The 23,018-nt window shown below is 39.7% G+C and overlaps 1 non-coding gene across 1 annotated transcript; it reads left to right on the top strand.

Moving 5' to 3' along the window:
• The first annotated feature begins 5,828 nt into the window (after positions 1-5,828).
• LOC111815457 lies at positions 5,829-5,934 on the top strand. Its single transcript, XR_002820144.1, has one exon. It is a non-coding gene; the product is annotated as a U6 spliceosomal RNA (small nuclear RNA).
• The last annotated feature ends 17,084 nt before the right edge of the window (positions 5,935-23,018 follow it).

Genomic DNA, 23,018 nt, shown 5'->3' with positions numbered 1-23,018 from the left:
GCTGTACACAGGTTTGGAGGGGAATTCCCTCAAGAGGCTCTAGGAATCACAGTACTACAAGGAAAGACCCCAATCACTCAGAAGACAACCACTGAGAAGAGTAAGAGCCTGAACCTTCTAGCCTGCTGCTCCTTGGGCTACACTTTACTACCTCCAAGTACCCAATGAGACAGACTACACACACACACACACCCACACACACACACACACACACACACACACACACACATCACATGAAATAGGTTTACTACTTACAGATGGGCAGAAAAGACAAAAGAATCCTAAGAGAGATGATAATCCAGTCCCCACAGGCCAGGTAATCTATTAAGAGTGGAGAAAATCTCATCCATCCATGGAGAGATCCTGAGAGCACTATGCTCTAGGCTCTGTACCCCAGAAGTCATGTGATGCCTGCATTCAAGTGTGGCAGGCATCTTATTCCAGGAGGGTCAGGGAAAGAGGAGTTGTTTCAGGTAATTCTTTCCATATCAAGATGTTGCATTTCAGAGCATACTGCAACTATTCTGAGGACTATGGGTAAGAAGAGGAAGGAAATCCTGATGAGCCAAGACAATCTGAGGATCATACTATATAATCTCTCGCTCCTTGTGTGCAGGGACCCTTTGTTTACCTATTGCCTGCATAGTGTTTCTTGCATAGTGAGGATCAATATTTGTTGAAAAAATGAATGAACCTACCATATTAAAGTCTGTTTCCTGAACCACTTTATCCTTTATATTTACATATACTTTTGGTCTGGAATGGTGTCTTCACTCTCCTTAGCTATAACTATTAAATCATATCCAGCTTGCATGGAAAAATGTAATTCCTCTCCTCAATGCTAAATTTTCATAATGTTTTAATAATTCCCCATACAGAATTTGATTATCTCTACCTCTGAAACTCCCTAGCACTATATATATACACACACACTATATATACTGTCCTTGACTCAGACATGAATAAATACCATGGTATTTATTCTGGGTGCCTTGTGGCCTTTTGTTCCTCACAAACAACTGATCATCCCAGACCTCTGCCTGCACCCCTATTTTGCCACTTCAGCTTTCTTCCTGCTGTGCACTGTAACTGGGCAAGGAAATTGGAAACCCACTGGAGGGATCCCCAAAAACTGGCACCATGGAAAGGGAAATCAAAAACAATATAACAAGATGTAGCCCAAGATATATATATATATATATATATATATATATATATATATAAAGGTTCTTATCTATGTAAATATAAATATTGCTAATACAGATCTATATAGATCTTATCTATATATATATAAATATTGCTAATAAATATACTTTTCCTTTTACCCATTCATTTGAACAAATGCCTTTATGACTTGAAATATACCTTCTTAGTTTGCTTTTAAAGTATCTAACTTTGTCTTTATATAGCTATGAAAAGAACTCATAGCTGAAATAAAATATGTTCAAAAATAAACTTGACAAGTGTTATATTAAAATGAAGTACATAAAGAAATCACATGAGAAAAGGATAAAAGGAATCTTACAGTATAACTCAACAACAAAGCCATGTGTGAAGAGGCTTATCCATCAGCAGGTGTCAAGCATTAAGCACTGCAAAACTGCAGAATGCAGAGCTGCACAAGTATCTTCAAGCAAATAACACGATGATGCAAAATTGTATTTGCAACAACTCTATTATGTAAGAAAATTAGCAGCTCAAGCACTGTGCTAGTTAACCTTGATGGTCAATTTGGCTAGATTAAAAGGCCCCAGGATGGGAGTTGGATCTTGGGTCACTGTCGTCGTGGCAAGTCCATCCACAGAGGCTCACGGCCAAGTGTGCTGTGGCAGGTGCAGCCCTGCTGGAGGTGGGTCCTGGGCTTATATCTTTAGAGCACGTATCTCTCTCTGCGCTGCTTCCTGACCTTAATGAAGTGAGCACCTTTGCTTTATCAGGCCCTTCACTGATCTTGCCTTGGGGCCAATGGACTCTGGACTGAAACCTCGCTCCTCCTGTGCATTGTGGGTGTTAGCAATGCACAAGCAAAACAGTATAAGCACATTAGTGAGTCCATGTCATAACAGCATCAAAGTCTTTTACATTAGAGCTATAGTTAAAGCCAGATGCATAATAAAGGGAATAACAGCATATAGGGCATTTGGGACCAGGAATTATAAATTGAGGCTAGGGAACTTCCAAGGCTGTTCTTATCCTGCCTTAAGTCAGATTGAAGCTTGAAAACACCATTCTTTTATGGTCACAGCTGGAAGCCTAGGGTTAATTACTGCTGTGGCTCTCACAGGGCAAGATAAGACCTACTAGGCACCTGGGAAAACTAGTTTCTCATTGCCTCTGTCTTGTCTTTGTTCTTGGACGAATGCTTGGCTCTTCTTGCTAGCCCACCATAGTCACCGTTACTGTTCCCAGACAGATACTATTCTTGACTCAGACATGAATAAATGCCAAGATATTTATTCTGGGTGCCTTGTGGCCTTTTGCTTCTCACAAACAACTGATCATCCCAGACCTCTGCCTGCACCCCTATTTTGCCACTTCAGCTTTCTTCCTGCTGTGCACTGTAATTGGGTAAGGAAATTGGAGACCCACTGGAGGGATCCCCAAAAACTAACACCATGGAAAGGGAAATCAGAAATAAAATATAACAAGGTGTAGCCCAAAATCTTCATGTAAGTCTGTCATAGTTAGAGAAAGACTGATATTGGAAAGGATGGAAGGGCACTGAAAGTCTCTAGGCAATGGTAGACATAAACTCAACACACAGAACATCATACATAATCAGATGCCAATCCCTATCTACCTATGTTTGTCAGAAAAGCATAGAACTGAAAGTAAGGCTACTGTGGAAATTGGCACCTAAAACTTTAATGCTCTATTCTGAATAAAATAAGAGTTTGTGCCTCATAAATTTTCCCATTTATTTTAAAACATTCTTAGTCCCCCCCCAAAAAATGTAACCATATAATAGACTATGCAGTTAAATTCTATTCCTTGCAGTAGTATAATTAGTTGGCTGAGAGAATCAATACTTTTAAGGATTATTTCTGTTTAATCTCTAATCCCAGTATTTCACAATAAAATAATTAAAAACAATAAACCCAGAAAGATGAGCTGAACAAATTGGTGCAGGAGATTTACTTTTTGCCTGACATCCTTTCCTTTAGAGGATGCTTGTCTATTATATTAAAATTTCCAGGACATGTGAAGCAAGTAGGACTGTGACAATTCAAGCAAAGTGAATCCAAGTATGTCCCAACCACACTAGGTTCCATATGTTCTCTTTTTCTGAAGAAAAGAGAACAAAAGATGTGTAAGATAAAGTAGATTTCTTGGAGCTAAACATTAACCATACTTCCACCATGAGCTTCTCTTTTTGGGATTGAGGCAAGGCAGTGACAGAGGGTCCAAGCTGTGGAGACAATCCTCAAGACATCATTTTAATCTGAACCTAAAAGCTCTAACTATTCCCTTTTAAATTTCCACATATGCAATTTAAAAAAACAAAAATGTTTTCTGCTTAAGCTAGTATGAGTTGATTTTCTGTTGTTTACCAAAAATTCTTTATCTGCCCATGGCAGTAGTACATAAAATGGGTGGCTATTGTTATTTAATAATAATCCGTCATCAGTAATGCATATTCAAAGCATTGAAAAATATAAAATACATGTTTAGCATCGCAATCCCTTTCATGTAGGCACTCACCACTGGAATTAGGTCATGAAAATGAGACAGATTCAGGGGCCGGGGATATGGCTCAGTAGGATAAGCACTTGACTGGCAAACGCAAGGATCTGAGTTCAGTCCCCAGTTCCGCCAGTGAAAAAAGAAAATGAGACAGATTCATTTGTCAGAAAAAAGGCAAGGTAAATAGAAAGGCACATTGAGCTCTCTGAAATGCTTTTCCTCAGCTTTGTCTTTATCTTTTTAGAACTTTCACTATCTCACATCAAGTATGAGGTCAAATAATCTCCATCAACAGGAGGTTGACTAAATTGCTATATACTTACAATACTAGAATACTAACAGCAGTAGAAATGAATAGGCTGCAGCTTTACACAATCAGATCAATGACTCAACACAAAGTTGAGCGGCAAAGTAGCTTTAGAAGAAGAGTATAAGACAAATAAAAATATGCCATTAGAAATATATGCATAAATAGTCAAAGAAAATTAAGGAAATAACAAAAACAATATTCACAATTCTTGTTTCCTTGGTAGGAAGGAAGGACTCTGACCGGAGAGGGGCATAGAGCTGCTCAAAGGCTCACATCTAGTACACAACCTGGTTTGGGGGAGCACACGTGTAATGTCTATTATTGAGCCTCTCTCTCTGGCCATCTGCTTCCTATTAGAAAGACCTAAGTGAGTACACTGAGTCCAACACATGATCCAGAACAATCTCACTACCTCGATGTCCTTAATTTAACCACACCTGCAAAATATAAAGTAAGGAAGTCATAGATCTAGGAACTGGGGCATGTAGATTGGGAGCCAGGGCATTTTCCAATACAAAACAGTACTTACTTCATCCTACATGTCTTAGCTGTACGTTATATATTCATAATGGAGAACCAAGCACCACCCGTTAGCCTCAGAGTCCTCAATTCTCTGCCTTCTGAGAACATTGAAAGGTGACAGTTCCCAGGTCACACTCCTTCACCAAGAGCTGCCTGAGTCCATGATACAGGAGTGGATAGTCCTGGCCTCAAGAGCTGCTTTACTCTATCCTTGGCCTGACCTTGTTCCTCTCTCTCCTTACAGGGACTGGTCCAGAACACATCCTTAATGAACTTCCAGAGCATCAGTCTCCTGCCACAGTGTGTTTCCTGGCCTAAGATAATAGTGCTTTACAACTATAAAATAAGCCAGTGTTTGAGCTTTAAGACTGTTCACAGCACTTCTTAAGAAGTAAAATTCATAAACAAAAGCAATGAAATAAACACTGGGAGCCCAAATTCCACTTAAAATATTGTAGCTATTGGGTAGTATTAATACTTGGCTTAAAGAATTAGCCTTGGATTTTGAAAGGATTAACATAATCCAACATTTCAAAATAATTTTCAATAAGAACTAGTCACTGAACCATTAAAAAATGTCAGGGTTAACACTGTTAATCTTGACTTTTGGGTTTAGTTCTATGTCTGCTCTTTCACTTCTCTAGGTTGTAGTTTCCTTGTCTACAAATAAGATAATTGGTTGTCTAGGCCTAAAATCTTATGATGCAATCACAAGAAATACTATTTGCACCAAACAGAAAATCAGATAAATGAGAACCAAATAAATTAACTTTATATAAAAATACTAAATCATTTTTTTTCTTTTAGCTATCAGGTACTCACATGGTTCCCATGCTCTGAAAAAAAGGCAAGGAAAGGCCCAGTATCCCAGAGGAAAGGTGGTCACTTGAAATCCAAATTTGAAAATATTGGGCTGGTGAGATGGCTCGGTGGTCTGAAGCACCTACTTAGAACAAGCTTTAGCAAAGCCCAGGGACCTCGGTTCAATCCCCCAGCACCACATGCCAGCCAGCCCGCCCCCTGGTGGGCTGAGCTGGCCACACACACACACACACACACACACACACATACACACACACAAATAAATAAATAAATAAAAACAAATTTGAAAATATTTTCTGCCTTACTGGTAAAACTCTGAACAGATCCTGACTTCCATATTCTACATTATATAAATTTCTGATACAGGTTAATGAATGATCAGCTAAGTATATCTCCTCATTTATAGCTCCATTTAGGATGGTAATTTTGTGTTGTAGATCCAGAAACATAGGCATTCATGTCATGCCCTAATTTAGAATCATACCTTTTGGTGCTCACTCAGTAGCACATATACTAAAATTAGAACAATACAGAGAAGATTAGCATGGCACCTGCGCAAGGATGAGACACAAATTTGTGAAGCATTCCATATTTCAAAAAAAGACAGAATAATACCTTGAGTCTGTCATTAGAAATAGTAAAGAAAATGTTCGGTATTGTGATCATCAGTCACACAGAAGTAAAGTACTGAATAGCTAAGGACAGTATTTTAAATGAACAGGCAAATATAGGCAGATGTTTTCTGCAGTTACCGGGCCACTTGTTTTGGGGCTGACCCTAGCAGCACACACCTAGTGTACCATAGACATTGGGAAATTGCTTAACATGGTACAAGCACTGCCAGCAGCTGTGAAGAGGCCTGTTATGGCCAGGGAAGAGGTGTATGATGGGAAAGAACACATTGCCTCCATAGCAACCTGCCTGTGGATCAGTAGCTGTGTGGACATCTGCATGAACTTCGGTGGTACCCATAGCCCTCCTCTGCCAAGTGACAAAGTCAGACAAGATATAAAGCAGTGCATGCAAGGCTCTCTGGGGCATTAGCTGGTTGTGCATAGGAGCAAGATTTGGCAGGTGACCAAGGACCCAGCCAAGCAGAAGAGACACAAGTCACAGGGCTGGCACATGTTCCTAAAAGCTCTGTGTGCCAGGTACTAATCTTTCAGTTGCTGGATTTTGAAGAGGTGGAAGAAGTCCTAGGGAAACTCTAGAATGATTATGACAAAGAAGAGAAGGGCTCCATGCTTCCCAAGAAGTAATTTTTATTTTTCTGCAGCTACCCAGAACACCTTCATCCAGCACAAATGCATCAGGCACCCTGAGCTGCTCAGCTAGACAATTGCTCTGGCAGTGACTTCTCTTGCAAACCTCCCCAGATGACCCCACCCCACAGCTTCTGACTCCACCCCTCTGCAATCCTTTGTTCAGGTCCACAAGGCGCCCATCTTCTACCAAACAAACAGCCTGGCACTGTACATGAGCCTGAGTTTTCTTCCTTACAACAGGGCAGGCAATGGTGCAATTGTCAGAAGGTTCAGGAACAAGCCCATCCTCCATGTGGCCAAGAACTCCTGATGGCCAGAGACAGTTAGTTTATGAGATAAGACACCCCAAGGCTGGGGCCCAGCTGTAGACCAACCTGCTTGAAAGTATTGCAAAATCTCAACTACACAGAATGTCACAGCTGTGCCATTCCTACCCAGAAGTTGTAGCAGGTGCCTTTATCTTCCTCTTACTGATGAACATACTTTAGGTGTTGTCTTCAACTCCCTGGATGTATTAGTTCATGGTTCTCTGAGTTTTATTATTAGTGCTGAAAAGTCTCAGGATTTTTTCTCTTACATTTTTTAAGCTCCTCTTTTTTAATTTTTCGTGAAAAAAATGATGAGTCCAAATATGGATAGCTTTTGTTTCCATTAAAAATGTATTTTCTGAATGAGAGGATTCACCTCTCATCATATACTGATACTTCAGATGTTTTGTCCTTGAATATTTCCCAACAATTTCTTCTTGGTTACTACTATACTTGCCCATTCTATTAACTTGTCTCCGTCTCTGTCTGTGTCTGTCTGTCTCTTTCTCACACATACACACACACACACACACACACACACACACACACATTCACTCACTCAGGATTTCATCTTCAGACACTAAATCCTGGTAACTTCTACAAGATATTTTTATTACTACATAAGTTCTCTTTTCTATCTTAAAAATGTTTACTTGTGTTGAGGTAAAATATGGAAGAAAATTTATCTTTATAACTTTTGTGATACTAAAAAACTTGCTTGTTTCTGGCTTTTACTTTTCACATTAGATATTATGTCCACTCTTACTGTTATAAATCTCAGTAGCTGAAAACAACCCATTCCCAAATAACAAGGTAGCTCTTCTGCATCATAGACTATCAGCTAAAATGCTGGTCGACAAGGGCCACCTGCCCTCGCCAACATAGCTAACATTTTGTCCTTGCTGCCAGCAGGGAGCACAGCAGGAACTGTCAGCTGACCCCTCCAATTCTCCTCCCCAGTCCCCAGTGTGGCAGCTGGACTCTCAGCATCAGTTAAGAGCACACAGCATGTAGAATTGCCACATGTTCCTGATCAACATGCCATCTCATCACAAGGAAACAGTCCTCTGATCACTGGTAATGCTCCTTTTATGAACATCTAAGTGGCCTGATGTTAACAAACCAAACCAGTTCTACGATTCTGAGAAGTGTTCATTATGATGATGTCACTTCCACACTTACGTTTAAACCCACGTTTTTATATTAAAAGTGCCAAGTTGGGGGTGAGGCTCAAGGACAGAGCACTTTTCTGGTATGCAGGAGGCCCTGTTTGATCTCTAGCAACAAAAACAAAAGTGACTTTCTTGTGAACAACATATAATCAGGTCTTGATTTCCTAACCAGTTTGAAAAAGTCCCTAGCGTTTCATTATTGTGCTTAGTCCACTTATATTTAAGGTAATTATATGGCTGGCTTAAGTCTATTAACTTACAATTTGTTGCCACCTGTCCTTTCAGGCCTTTTTATTATTCTTGTTTAGTTCTTTCTTTGGCATTGATTTATGGTTTAGTTCCTTGTTTTTAATCCTCCCTTTTACGTATTCTATTGGCTTGTAAGCACAACTATTTGTCATATGTGATGCAGGGCTTGTTGGTGTGTGTGTTGGTGGGGGTCCTTTAGTGTATGCCTTTTAGTGACTCCTCAGGGCAGAGCCTTTCAATAGGAGGCAATATTGATCCCCACAGGACCTCTGGCAATACCTGAAGAAATTTTTCTTCATCTCACTGGAAATGTACATGCATTTGGCATCTAGAGAGGAAAAGGTAGGGATACTAATGAACTTGCTACAATCCTACAGGACGGTTCCGCACCCCAAGGATTTATCTGGCCCCAAATGTCAATAATAATGAGATTAAGAAGCCCTGCTTTAGGGATTAATATATGCTATTTTAATTTACTACAGACTACCTTGAAATTGTACTAAACCACTTCTTTACTAATAAAAAAGCACACATATACATTTAACATCGCCCTTTTATTCACTGTTTATCATATATTTTAGTTCTACATCTAATGAAAAACATAGTGCCATTTTTGCGATATAAGGTCAATTTTCTTTTTAAACCTTAAAAAAAAAAAATCATGTTTCGCACTTGTCCCCATCTCTAATGTTCCGCATCCTTCCTTATGGATTTATACGGCCATCTGGCAATGTTTTCCTGCAGCCTTCAGGAGCTTCCTTTAGCGTTTTATGATAGTAAAAATCTGTTGTATTAAATTGCCTCAGGTTGTGTTTATCAGAAAATGTCCTTACTTTGCCTTAATTTTTTTTTTTTTACTTAATTTTTGAAAGCTGTGTTCCCTCTGTTCTAGTTGGCAAGGTGCTTTGATATTTTTTGTTTGTTTGTTTGTTTGTTTGTTTAAGATTGTAGCCCATGAAAATACTGTTCCGGCTTAAATTGCAGTCTTTCTGAAGAAAATTCAGACAGCATTTTCTTTGCACGTGTGGCATTATCCACAGGCCGCTAGCACACTGTTGTTTTTTCCTGATCTTTTTCTCTCTGGTTAATTTCTATTTTTCAAGTTCACTAATTCTTTAATTGCAGTCTGCTGTTGAGTCCAATTACTACAATTTTTATTGCTGATCTTGTATTTTTTACCAAAAAAAAATCCCGTAATTTTAGTTCTAAATTTACTTCTCTTTGATGTCTCTATTTCTTTCCTGAAATATTATGTACTTTCACCTATTGCATCCATGTTTTCTTATTTATGCTTTCATGTTTATAATAGTTTTGTTAAAGTTTCTATCTACAGATTTATGTCTATATACCTAAGTTTAATTTTGACATTTTCTCGTTTATGAGTCTTATATTTTATTTCTGTGCCCTTTAATAATTTCATTTATAGACACTGTCTATAAAACAACAATATAGATGTATAATTTTGTTTTCTTTTTAATTGTTCTCAATGACTACAGCCTCTTTCTCAGTTACAATGAGGGTGATTATTCCTATGTTCATGTTGAGTAGAGTCAAGCCACACTTACTAAAGCTTTACCTGTAATTATTCTCCCTCCCTCCCCTCTGTCCCTCCCTCCCTCCCTCTCCCCCTCTCCCTCCTTTCCTTTCCTCCCTCTCTTTCCATTTTTGTTTGTGGGTTTTTTGTTTTATTTTTATTTGTTGTATTTCAGAGGACAGGGGATTATAATTCAGATTTTTTTATTCATTTTAAAATTCAGCTTTTTGTTTTGTTTTGTTTTTGAGATAGGCTCTCAAAACAGGGAAGGTTCGACTTCAACTAGACTGAGTCCAAGCACCATGAGGCTTTGGAAAGATAGGTATTTGAACTGCTTTCCACTATGTCCTCCATTATTGTGCTTTTTTTTTTTTTGGAGGGGGGGAATAGTTGGCATGACTGGTGGTATAGGTGACATTTATATTTTCGAGCCCAGAGCTCATTCTGGCCATCTACAGCTCTATCACACATTACCCCAGACTTAGTAGTTTTACCCTTTTAAATGAAGACAATATGGGGGCCTGCCTCGTAGCTCAGTTCTTTAAGTGGCTGCTTCAACAAAGCAGTCAGGCTCAGGTTGTTGTGGTTCGATCCCTACAACTCAAGCCAGAAAAACCTGCCCTGAAGGCATTCAGAGAAAAAAAAATCCCTCTGCCTTCTCTCTGGTAGATGATTGTTCAAAAAGAGGATGGTGAATGAAGGCAAGAGACAGGAAAAGGAATATTGTGGGACTGTCCTGCTTCAAGGTTGTATATGGTTAGATTTTTGGACTTACATGCAAACATAAGAAGTATATAATTCTTTATGCCTATTTTTTAAAATATAGTCCAATTTTTAAATGTTTTTTCATCATATTCTGTAGGGACTCAATGTTCAACATATCAATACTTGATGAAAAATACCTGTTCCATGTTATGCCTAAGATGTTTGATATTCAGACAGATAGTGAGGTTAAGCTTAACAGCCTAGGTTGTATGATAATAACAATAAGCTTGTCTTCTGGAGGGTTAACAACCTAAGTTTGCAGACCAAAATTGGAGAAAAAGGAGGGCTGCAAGGAAAGCCAACGTTTTGGCCCTAGCCTTCCAAGGTCAATTAAGACTCAGAACATTTGAGAACTTGTACTGTAACGTCATGTAACTCAGTAGTGTCCAAAATTTTCTGATCAAGGAGATTATGGGGCCAAAGAGGAAAGTGATGGATAATGTACAGTGTGCCTAAGGAGTGTCACATGGAGAGAAAACATTCTCTCAGGCTTTCACAGAAAGCACATTGGCCAAGCAATGGCCGTGACCCATCCACATGGCTGACACTGACAAAGGATCTACAATCTGAGGTACAGGATCTCAGGATAAAATCCTGAGGGGATTTCACTGACCTTATCAGGCCCAAAAGCTACAACTCTTGTTGCATAGGTCCTGCTTTACCTTGGTCTGAAACATCCAGCAGAAAAGTATAAAAACGAAATATAAGAAGTAAAGCCATGCTGTTATGTTGAGCTGTAGAGGACTCAGGTCAACAATTTCCGATATTGCCAGTCAAGCGGAAGACCCAATACTATTATGTGTTACTGGACTCTTTTAGAATATTTTGCTGAGTTTACACACCTGTAATATTCAAATAACGGAACATAACAAAAAAAGGGGATACAGATGAATGTCCATTTTGTATCTGTGTATTTAAAATGGTTAGGATAGATATATAGATATATAGATATATAGATATATATAGCTATATTCTCTTTTTTTAAATTTTTTTAAAAATTTTTTATTTATTTATGTGTGTGTGGCCAGCTCAGCCCACCAGGGGGCGGGGCTAGCTGGCATGTGGTGCTGGGGGATTGAACCGCGGTCCCTGTGCTTTGCTAAGCCTGCTCCAAGTAGGTGCTTTAGACCACTGAGCCATCTCACCAGCCCCGATATATAGTTATATTCTCTTAATGAATAGAAGGATTTGTTCTAATGGTGTTTGTAAATAGGGTATCATGTCCACATCTTGTACAGCAATTAACCACTAGGAAGAATGTATGCAATGTGTTAATTATTGAAACTGTCCTACCAGTTTGGTTTGAAACTGTTTCATTGCTATTTTTTTCTCAATAAAATTATGGAAAAAAAATAAAATAAATGAAGACAATATTATTTGAACCTGGAAATAGGGGCCTATGCTTGTAATCCCAAAACTCAGGAGCCTACAGCAGGAGGATCTTAAATTAGAAGCCAGCCTAGACTACATAGCAAGCTCAAGGCCAGCTAAGACTAAAAACAAGCACTTGATCATGTTCAGGGATTGCATGCACTAGGCTGGAGGCAACCCAACAGCAAGAAGCAGGAATCACGTAGCAGCAGCTGTGACAGCAAGTTTGCTGTCCAATGCTGAATGTCCCCAAGGGCTGAACATAATACAGTCTCATCATCTTGTCACCAACCAAGTCTGCCAAATTATGTGCCCCAGAAAGACCTAGGAGAACCATATCATCTTTTACAAAATAATTGAGAATTATCACATCTTTATTCTCACCATAGTCATGAACTTTACCAAAGTCAAGGGACAGAACAGTGTACCTGTCACCTGATGGATAGAATGTTAACATCACACCATAAGAAGGTGAGTACAGGGCTGGTGAGATGGCTCAGTGGTTTAAAGCACCTACTTAGAACAAGCTTAGCAAAGCACAGGGACTGCGGTTCAATCTCCCAGCACTACATGCCAGCCAGCCCTGCCCCCTGGTGGGCTGAGCTGGCCACACACACACACACACACACAAATAAATAAAAATTTTTTAAAAAAGAAAATATCTTTTTTAAAAAAGGTGAGTACAGGAGATATTGTTAAGGCCATTTTTGGAACAATCTACAGGCTTTGTCTAGATTCTAGTGCATCTTGCAAAGCCACGCTGTTGCCTAAACCCGCTGGCTTCTCCTCATCTCCATTCTTGGCAGCCAACTCTCCAACTGCCCATATCTAGACCAGGCATCTACTACTAAGTAAGAAGTGTTAGAGTTTTCTATTCAACTGTGAATACCTCATTTCTCTCTGAAAATCAGTTCATCTGAGCTTTTGTTGTTCCTCACTCCTCGCTGACTTCAAAGAAAAATATGATTTGAATTCTGTGGGGTTGTCTTGTTGCTAGTATGTGTCTCATTCCCTACAAAATAGCTCCAATTTCTCCATTAATTGGTGTTTTTTTTTTTTTTTTTAATCAAGCGACTGTTTTGTTTTGTTTTTTTTTTTTCCAGTGGAACCAGGGACTGAACTCAGGACCTTGCACTTGCCAGGCAAGCACCTATTCTACTAAGCCATCTCCCTGGCCCCTCCATTGATTGTTTAATTGCATTGTTTTGCTTTTCATTTCTATTGCCTCTGCTTCAATTACCAGTTCCTTTGATCCCTTGCTTCCTTTTTTATGACACTGTTGCAAACGTGCTAATTGCTGTACTATATTTACTCTATACAAAACTTATGCTTTTTCAGAATTATTCCATACTGCCTTTCAATAGTCATAGCATCTTGTTTGAAATATCTGATTGCAGGCTCATTACTGGTACAGTTTAATATCTGCTGGGATCTTATACAACATAAATAGAAGTTATCTCCTCTCCTCCCTGTCCCAGAAAGCATCCTTGCTTTCCCAGAAATCTCAAAGATTACACTACTGCCTCCGAACCATTTTTTTTCTGTTATTTTCTTGGCCAGGTTTCCAAGACTCTGAGGTTAATATAAATTCCAACTTCTCAGCTAGAAATAGGCTTTTTTCTCACCCAGATCATATTCATATTAACAAACTTCCTTTATTAACTGTCAGTGCAATAGATTTTCTTTTTCTTCCTCCTTTCTTTCTCTAGCCATTTCCTTAAGGCTGGGGGAAATCCTCTCAATGTCCTGGCTTTGCGCAGTGTTCCATGTTGGCTCCTCTCCTTCTGTGAGTCCCATTCTTTCTTTTGCCCTTAGGAGTCATGTTAAAACCTGCTCTAGTTCTTAACCATGCTTCTTTGCCCTGATGTTAGCATCAGAACTGGGCCCTGCAGACAGCCTTTTTAAAATCTGTTCCTTCTTGCAATGCATTATGTAAACTACGATCTTCCAATAGAGGGTGCTGCAGGGATACTTTAATGGTAGGAGAAATGGCTATTTTTTTTCCATCACCCTTTCATGCAGTAGCATATAGATCAGTAAATAGTCCTGAAGTATTCACCACAGTGGCCAAAGGCTCTTGCTTCAGTGGCAAGCACCCTCTAGTCTACTAGGACAGGGGTAGTCCTGAATATTCGCCACAGTGGACAAAGGTTCTTGCTTCAGTGGTAAGCACCCTCTAGTCTACTAGGACAGGGGTTCAAACTAGCTATCTTGCAGCAGCAGCAGCAGCAGCAGCAGCAGCAGCAGCAGCAGCAGCAGCAGCAGCAGCAGCAGGTTTCTACAGTATCTGTGTACTCAGTTTGAATGCTTCCCTTGAAGGCTCTCCCCCTAGATTTCCCAGTTGTCCTTGTTCTCTTTTGTTCAGTTTCAGGGGTGGTAGCTGCTTCCTGAAGTGACCACTTCTGTTTGACCTTAACACTTTCTTCTGGTTACCCACCCCTAATCTACTTAGTGATTCTTTCTGTTCAACTTTCCCTGTTGGAATTGCTAATTGTTTCCACTAGTGCAAGAGATTTGGAACAAACTCCACCCATGGGTGCAATCTCTAATAACCCTGTAACTATTCCTCATAAACCTTTCTTTATGAACACAACATTAGATTTAAAAGAAGATTATCACTTGTGTGCATCTTGTCATGTGACAATGACCAACTAGAAGCCCATCACATCCCAAATCCATGGGAACAGGTTGCTGGGGATTGAGCCAAGAATAAAGTGATTTCCACCTTTTATCATGAAGCATTTCTGCTGTTTTCTTGGAAGACCACCTAAATGGGCTGTTTAACTATTTAGTTATATAAATATGAAGTAAATGACTCTCAAGAAATAAAAAGATTTAAGACCAGAAAATTTAAGGAGCTAAAACACTGTGTGATCATGTAAAAAGTTATTTGTATCTATTATAGGCAAGGTTGCTTCTTTTGGAAATTTTTTTTGAGAAATGTTTGTTCTTTAAGTGTGCATTTAAGCTGTGATGTGCCCCCAGAACATCATTTACTCTTAATGAAACAGCTTTTTATTTAAGCTGTTGTTGGGTGTAAGGAACTGAAACTAGACATAGGGCAATTACATTCCACTTCACAGACAAAAGTGCAGTATTAAATAATGGTTGGCCAACTTAAACCTGGACTGGATAATGGGCTTGCATATGGTGTTACTTTAGACAGAACAAGACTTGAGGAATGAAAGAGATGGTTAAGAGAACATTGTTTGACTCAGCTTCCCGAGATGGGACACTGCTAAGACCTCCCTTGAACTCAGTCATTCTGAGAAAAGGCAAATTGTGGGACAGACAAGGCCTGAGAATTGATGACTTTTTCTGTATGCAGCCACATTGTCTTTGTCCAACTTCAAATAGTGGTGTGGACTGTGACCAAGGACAAAACTCAGAGGTGGAATTTTGAAAATGTTAGCACTTTTTCATAGGATACCAGAGATATAGCCACAAAGGAAAGGATACCTTGTTAAGGAAAATCTTCAGTCTGTGGATACTAAGTAGTATATTATAGTTGTGGCATTATACTTATACATAATATATTATGGGAACTATAGTATATTGGGCACTGGAAAGATGCTTGATCACGATGACAGCAAAAATAAATTTCATTATTTATAATGAAATTTTGCATTGGTATCTAGGATTATGTGTATATCTGATAAGCTATCAAAGTGAATTAAAAGAACGAGTTTGTGTGTAGATTGGACTCATAGTGATCCACCTGTTTACAGCCTCCCAAGAGCTGGGATTATAGGTGTGCACCACCACACCCAGTCTTAATTGCCAGGGATCAAATTCCCAGCCCCTGAGTCTGCCTAAGCAAGTGTTTTAATCCACTGAGCTATTTGGCTGGCCCTTGAAAGCAAAACATCTTAATTATGAGCTTCTATTCCATTCAGGAAAGCAAAGCCTGTGTGACTTAGTTACTCTTATTCTCGAGGCTGGGTTCAATATATGAATTTAGTAGCAAAGCAAATATTCAGAACTAAAAATGATAAGGTATAGTTGAAGGATATTTACAGTGATTTAAAAGTATATGGTAATACGAGGATAACAAGGATGGGTAATGTTGATAGGAGAAAGCAGCACTCCTCCAAGTAAGGAAAAATAAAATGTATAGAGATAAATATTCCGTACTAAAATTTGCAGTGCTGGGGGGAAAAATGTCAAACAAAGAGAGGAGACAAAACTGAAAATGATAAACTCAATGGTATTGGATTATTTTAGCTGGATCAATATAAGCTCAAGGGTAGAAAAGCATAACCAGCTAGATGTGTCTATGCATATGTGTTTGTGTGTAATGTTTTGTGTCTGATTGTACCCCCAAAGCCTCATGCAGTCATGGGGCAGATTTCTAGATTTTGTGATTAACTCATGATCCATTGGGACTATGGGTGTGAGAGCTGCTGGAGTTATGAGTGTGAATGCTACACCTAGCCTGGGGCAGATAACCTGAATGCAATTTAAGGGAGACACACTTGCTCTCTGTTGCCATTGTTGCTGCTGCTCCTCCCTTTTGCTCTTGCTGGTTTCCTGCCTTCTGCAGCCATGAACTACTGCCCTCTGCCATGTGCTGCTCTGCCTTGGAGCCAACTGAGTATAGACTGAAACCTACAGGAATTGTGAACTAAATAAACCTTTCTTTCCCTAAAAAAAAAAAAAAAAAAAAGAACGAGTTTGTGTCCCTGTTTGGACTAGTGTGGTAATGTAGAGCATGGAATTCTTCCCCTTACAGGGACAATCTATCATAACAAAACGATAGAAGCAACTGATCTCAAAATGACCACAAAAGTTAATAGCCAATAGAAGAGTTCTGAATAAAGACTCAAATTTGAAACCACATAATCCAGAAAATAGTTGGAGGATTGTATGGATACATACATTGTATTTGGATGACTCCAGAGCATCTAAAAGAAAAAAAGAACTCTTCTTTTAATTTCTGAATAAAATACTAGGGAGAACAGACCTTTTTTTTCTTTGTCAATTGTTGCAAGTTGGTAATTTTTATTGCAACTGGAATACAATACATCACAAAAACTTTATGCTAGGTCTGGGGAAGTGTTACATACAATTAATGAAGAAATAGTTTGTTTTTGGCAATACGATTACATATAAAGAATGCAAAATGCAAGTATGGGTCCTCCAAAGCAACACCACCAAGTCCCTAGAGTTTGGCTCCTTTTGCCCATCTCCAACTGCTCCTTAGGTTAACACAAACTCAACAGAACATCACTTTCTTGCTCCTTTATAGTATTCCCTTTCTAGGCATGATATTAGCAGTTTCATACAGAAAATAAAGAAAAAAATTGGCTTCTGAAAAAATAATTACTCTTCTAAGTTAATTTGGCCATCTAAGTCTATTGGCCAGCAAAGGACAGCTGACTGTAAGCATCAATCATAAACCTCTTGGTCTTCTGATTGCTTTATCACTGTTCTTTTTTTATTTTTCTTCTGTAAAACAAAAACACAACACAGAAATGTTACAGAATCAAAGTATTAAAAAATGTACAAGGTATATGCTTCCCAGATATACACAGATACTTTTCTTCCACATTTGCACCATGGCAATTTAAGTAGTGAGTATGAATGACAGTATGAAACTGGTTACTGAATCAGCTATGAGCTTGGATGGCCTTGACATACGTACTCAAGAAATGGTGTTTTATTAACTGAGTGTACTATGTTTTCTCTAACAGAGATAGGGAACTCAGGCCACAGTCATGAAACGATAAAATACAATTTCTAGGTTTACCATATTGAAGTCTTTGAGAATCCAATATGGAGTATCAACTATTTGCATAAGTGGAGAAGGCTTTTTTCCCACTCTTGCAAATGAAACAGTGGAAAAACACTGCTATATGTATTCCAAATAGTCTCAGTTTTGATGCTGACAAACCAGGAAGGTTAACGTGAGCATCTCACGGTAATTTAGAAAAGGGTCTTTTCACCTCAGTCTGATTTCAGAAATAAAATGTCATGATGCAGCACCATATGCACATTGGTTTTGGCTGTTAAAAGATGAATCATTTTAAAAATGGTGTTTTCCCTCCTTAATTTTTGGTCAGTGGAGCTACCGTTTTGTTTGCTGGACTGTGAAAGAATGCCAAGGTTGCACGAGAACAGACTTTTGAAGGGGATGGTGGACAGCTCTGGTTACCTGGAAGGTAGGGACAGAGATCATTCTTGCAAGGTGAAATTTAGGGATTGTGGTAGTTGATACACTGTCAACTTGAGATGTTTGAAGCTTGGTTGGATCCATTTGTTGATACTATGCCCTGGGACATGGGGGCCCCCCAAGGTAGGGGAGGACCTGCTCTAGAGTGAATCAGCACAAAAAGGCTATATAGTCTCAGTGGGGCCATCTGGGCCCCACTTCCTGGAAGTTCTGATCTTCGCCTCCCCACTTCACAGTTGTGCCACTTTGCAACCATGCCACATTAGAGGAGCTCTAATCTCCACGGTGGAGTGTGGGTCTTCACAGTCAGCAAAGAAGGAAGAGTCTTGATGGATGCCACTGATTTCTGCTGCCATAAATTGCTGCTGTTTGTCCTGGAGCTAGCAGAGTACGGACTGAAACCTCCACTAACTGTGAGCTAAATGAATCTTTCCTTCCTTCATTTTGGGTGTTGGTATTTTGTCCCAGCAATGAGTAAAAAGTAACCAAGACAAAATTTCATACCAGAGGAGTGAGGCCATTTCTGTGACTATACCTGACAATGTGGATTATGTTTTTGGGAATGGCTTACGGGAAGAGATAGGAAAGGCCAACTACTAGTGAAGAGCTAAAATGCCTTCAGCTATTTTGTATGGGAGATTCTGGGCAGAGCTCAGAAGACTAATAGAAAGCCTGCCTGTAAAGATAAGGCTGGGGAGGTTTTGCTGGGAAGGACAACATTGGTTCTTGGACTGCAGATTATCTGTGTTATGGCTTGGCAGAAAGTCTGTCTGCATTTTGCTCCTGTCCAGAGACTTTGCCCAAGACTGAGATTAAGCGCAGTGAACTACTTAATCTTAAAAAAAGAAATCTCAAGGCAGCTGAATATTGAGGCAGTAGCATAGCTATTGCTGGGGGCTTTTAGTCAGATATATGTTGAGAGTCAAGAGCAAAGAGCCCAGCAGGATGGGAGCACTAGGATGGCGCTGTGGACTACAAAGATGGAGCTAAGATCTCCACTGCCAAGGAGGAATAGGAGAATAAAAAAGATGTTTTGAGAGCATTACAGGAGGTGGCAGGTTCCCACACTTTGCAGCCTTAGAATCACAAGGGTGAGGGACTTTGCTTTGAAAACAAAGCTGCAGAGCCCCATGTTCCAGAATGAAGGCAGTGACCACACCAGGTTCCAGAATGGATGGAAACAGCCATACCAAATTCCAGAATGGCACCAGCATAGAGAATTTGTTCTTCTGAATCAGGGTCAGAGTGCTCAGCCATTCAGGCACCTGACCTCTACATCCGAGAGAGAAGAAAGCCTGGCTACTGCTCCAGCTGGCAGCAACCCTTGGCATCATCCACAAGTCACTGGTCGTAGGTATATGCAGAATACAGTAGTTCTGAGGTTAAGAACGCTTTTACCTATACCTCAGAAGGCCTGGGAGGTCAGGCAATGTGCTCAAGAGGGCAGTATGTAAAGCTGTGAGAAGCCTATTCAATGAAAACCTCAGAAGCTTAAAAAAGCCAGAAATGTGGATTGTCTAAGGAGAGCTGCAAGGAGAGAACAAAATCAGCCCCTGAAAAAAACCATGGAAGCTTCCCGCAGAAGTGCCATAGAGGTGGAGCCATGTAAGGCTTTTGGAGCTCACAACTTGTTTTAGGTTGCTTAGGATGTTCCACAGGGAACCACGGGACTGTTTGCCCTTCTGGATTTTGACTTGCCTTAGTCCAGTGGTTTCTATCCTCCTGTGTATACCTTTTGTAATGGTAATGTTTATCTTGTGCCTTTGAATGTTGGAAGTGTTTTAACATTTCATTTGTAGCTCATAGCTAAGAGTTTGCCTTAGATTTTGGAATCTGGACTCTTCAGCAATTCTGAAACTATTAGGACTTGGGCAACTCTTGCAGATAGTGTCTTTTGTATAAAGGGATGTGCATGAGTGTTTGGAGGCCAGGGGCAGAATGTTATGCTTCTCATATAGACTTAACAGTGATCCTCAAGGACTACTAAAGCTGTGTTATAATGTCGAAGTTATGAAATGTTAAGAAGCATGTCTTCAAATCTGGAGACTGGTTTAAAGAAGTATATGTGTAGTTGCCAAGTTGACAAGGGGTGGATTGTGGTGGTTGATACACTGTGTCAACTTGAGATGTTGAAAGCTTGGCTGGATCCACTTGTTGATTCCATGCCCTAGGCATGCCCCCCCCACCCCAGGGAAGGATCCACTCCAGATTGACTCAGCACAAAAAGGATATATAAAGGAAGAAGGCTTCTGCACCCCACTTCCTGGGAGGAGCTCTGATCTCAGCCATGCCACTTTGCAGGCATGCCACTTTGGATGAGCTCTAATCTTCACAGTAGAATGCCGGTCTTCACAGTCAGCATAGAAGTTGAGTCCTGATGGATGCTGCAGCCTTCTGCTGCCATGAACTGCTGCTGTTTGCCTTGGAGCCAGTAGAGTACGGACTGAAACCTCCACTAACTGTGAGCTAAATAAATCTTTCCTGCCTTCATTTTGGGTGTTGGCATTTTGTCCCAGCAACAAGTGAAAAGTAACTAAGACAGGGACCATCGCTACAGACAACCTACGTATGTCTCTGACAAGTATGGAGAATATTCTGTTTGGTCATGTTATTTAAATGAACTAGTTGTGATGAATGAAACACTTTGTGGTGGATTAATGGTAAACTTGGAACACCCAGTTGAACTGAATCAGCATAATGCTGGGTGCGTAGAGAAAGGCCCACCTGAAGATTGTTGCCAACAACATAAAAGCAGAACCAGAAGGGAAGATGGTGAGGTAGTGTGCTGTTGATTCTCCTGGAGGAGTTTATTATGCTGGTTTTCCTGATATGAACTCAGCTGGTCTCATCATTGAAGGACCTTGGGTCCTCCCTGTCACGGAGGCTGACTACAATTCTTTTCAGGCAAGCTCTGGTTCTTACTTTCAGCATTGTTTCCTGGCTCCAGTGCAGATCCCTCAGCCTGCTGCCACAGATCCTTCATCCAGCTGGCACAGACTTTCTGGCATCCACCATTGACCTTTGGACCTTTCTAGTGCAGATCCTTGGTACAGACTTGTATGAGATATTCAGGCTGCTAGGCCTCCAGCTGGACTCATGAAGGGCACTGCCACGAGCTCTAGGTCTTCAGCTGAACTTTTACAGGATGCTGCTGTAGGATCTAGGCCCTCAGCTGGATTCTTTGGGTCTCTAGAATGTGGACAGATCTCTTGCACTCGTCTGCATTTTACTTTTTGGATGAATATTATAATCTATGAATTATATGTCCTGCATTAAATTATCCCCTTGGCAATCCTGACTTTAACACACATAAATCTACAAATACACTTGACTGTGGTCTTTTTTGATTTTACACCTTTGCCCAAATTTCAATATTGGAGAAGCAGTATTGAACCATGGTAGAGCAGGAGCATAAGCCTCACTGTGGGGGAGATCTGAATTTTCTCCATATTTCACTCATTATATGACTTGGAGAAACTTAAGTCATCCAGGAACTCTCTCTCTACCTGACAAACATTCTATCCAATCATAGGATTTTTCCTACCAATTCTGCTTCATCTAACCAAATGTTTAAAACATTTTAAAGCTACATACATTATAATGGTAAGATTCTTGATGTGACATTCAGTGAAAACATACATGCAGGATGATAAATTCTAATAAGCTCTCAGATTAGTCATTCTACATTTCTAAAAGCAATATGCTAAGTGGGACATCTCAATTTATGTAGTGAGCCCTTTTGGGGCCTTGTCTTGGTCCAAGAAGTTTATATTTGTAATCCCAAAGATACGTTATTGGAATCCCACCAAGTTAATGCCAATCTACTACTCCAAGTGCAATCCATGGCAAAAATAAAGACACTAAGGCACATTTATAATTATGGAGAACCAAGGGGTCCTAAGTCCAGCCATGGTGATGGCTATCTGGAACAAAGGCCTCCACCCAGGACTAAACCCAGGTTTTATGAAGGAGTGGCTTGAGGATGAATGACTGAGAATTGCAGAAAGCAGGTGAGTACTGTGAGCTGGGCTAGGTAGGCCGCCTACATTTACTTCTGCTATATGCAGAGAAGGATATGCAGAAAAAGTGATTTACATTATACTATTGAGATAGTATGTAATGTTTTGGGGTCTGGTGCTTCAGCTCTGATGTGTAATCTTTTAAGCCCCAGGAAGTCATAGCCTCTATCTCAAGGCTCAATCCCAGCCAACAGTTTGGAGCACTGGCTCTTCATCCTGTCTCAACCCGGCTCATACTAATGAACAGCAGGTATGGGTTATCAGGGAAACACACTTGCTGTCTTCAAAAACTACCCCCAGCACCTCAACTAGACCAATATGCATTGCTTAAAGCCAATTGAAAGGATAAGGAAAAGTCCTAGACAGCTCTGTACCCATTAATACACGGAAATAAGGTCAGGCACAGCCAAAATGGAGACAACTGCTCTTCTTTCAAGGACAGTCGCCCAGATGGTCCTCCACAAATTATCTCCATATTCATGTTATCACTAAGTATATTATCAAACTACAAAGGAATTAGTTATTAACTCTTCTTTCTGCTGATGGATGAGATTAAAAACTGTTATATATTCAATAATCATTTGTAGAAAACATGAGAGAAATTCTCACCAAATTCATAATCTTAAAAATTATTTTAAAAGTAACTTAATATTTTGATATTTTCCACCCATTATTTTTCCCTAGGACTGTATGCGGGAATATATTTAAGAATGCTTATGCTTTGCTCTGAATATGATTTGGTGTATATATATATATATATATATTTTTTTTTTTTTTTTTAACTACCTTTTTCAAAATTATTCAGAATGTGCTTTATATATTCTT

This window comes from Octodon degus, unplaced genomic scaffold, assembly GCF_000260255.1.
Source record: "Octodon degus isolate 3935 unplaced genomic scaffold, OctDeg1.0 scaffold00016, whole genome shotgun sequence".
NCBI classification, from domain to species: domain Eukaryota; kingdom Metazoa; phylum Chordata; class Mammalia; order Rodentia; family Octodontidae; genus Octodon; species Octodon degus.
The sequence above is the reverse complement of the archived record's forward strand: the minus strand, read 5'-3'. Positions and strand labels throughout refer to the sequence as shown.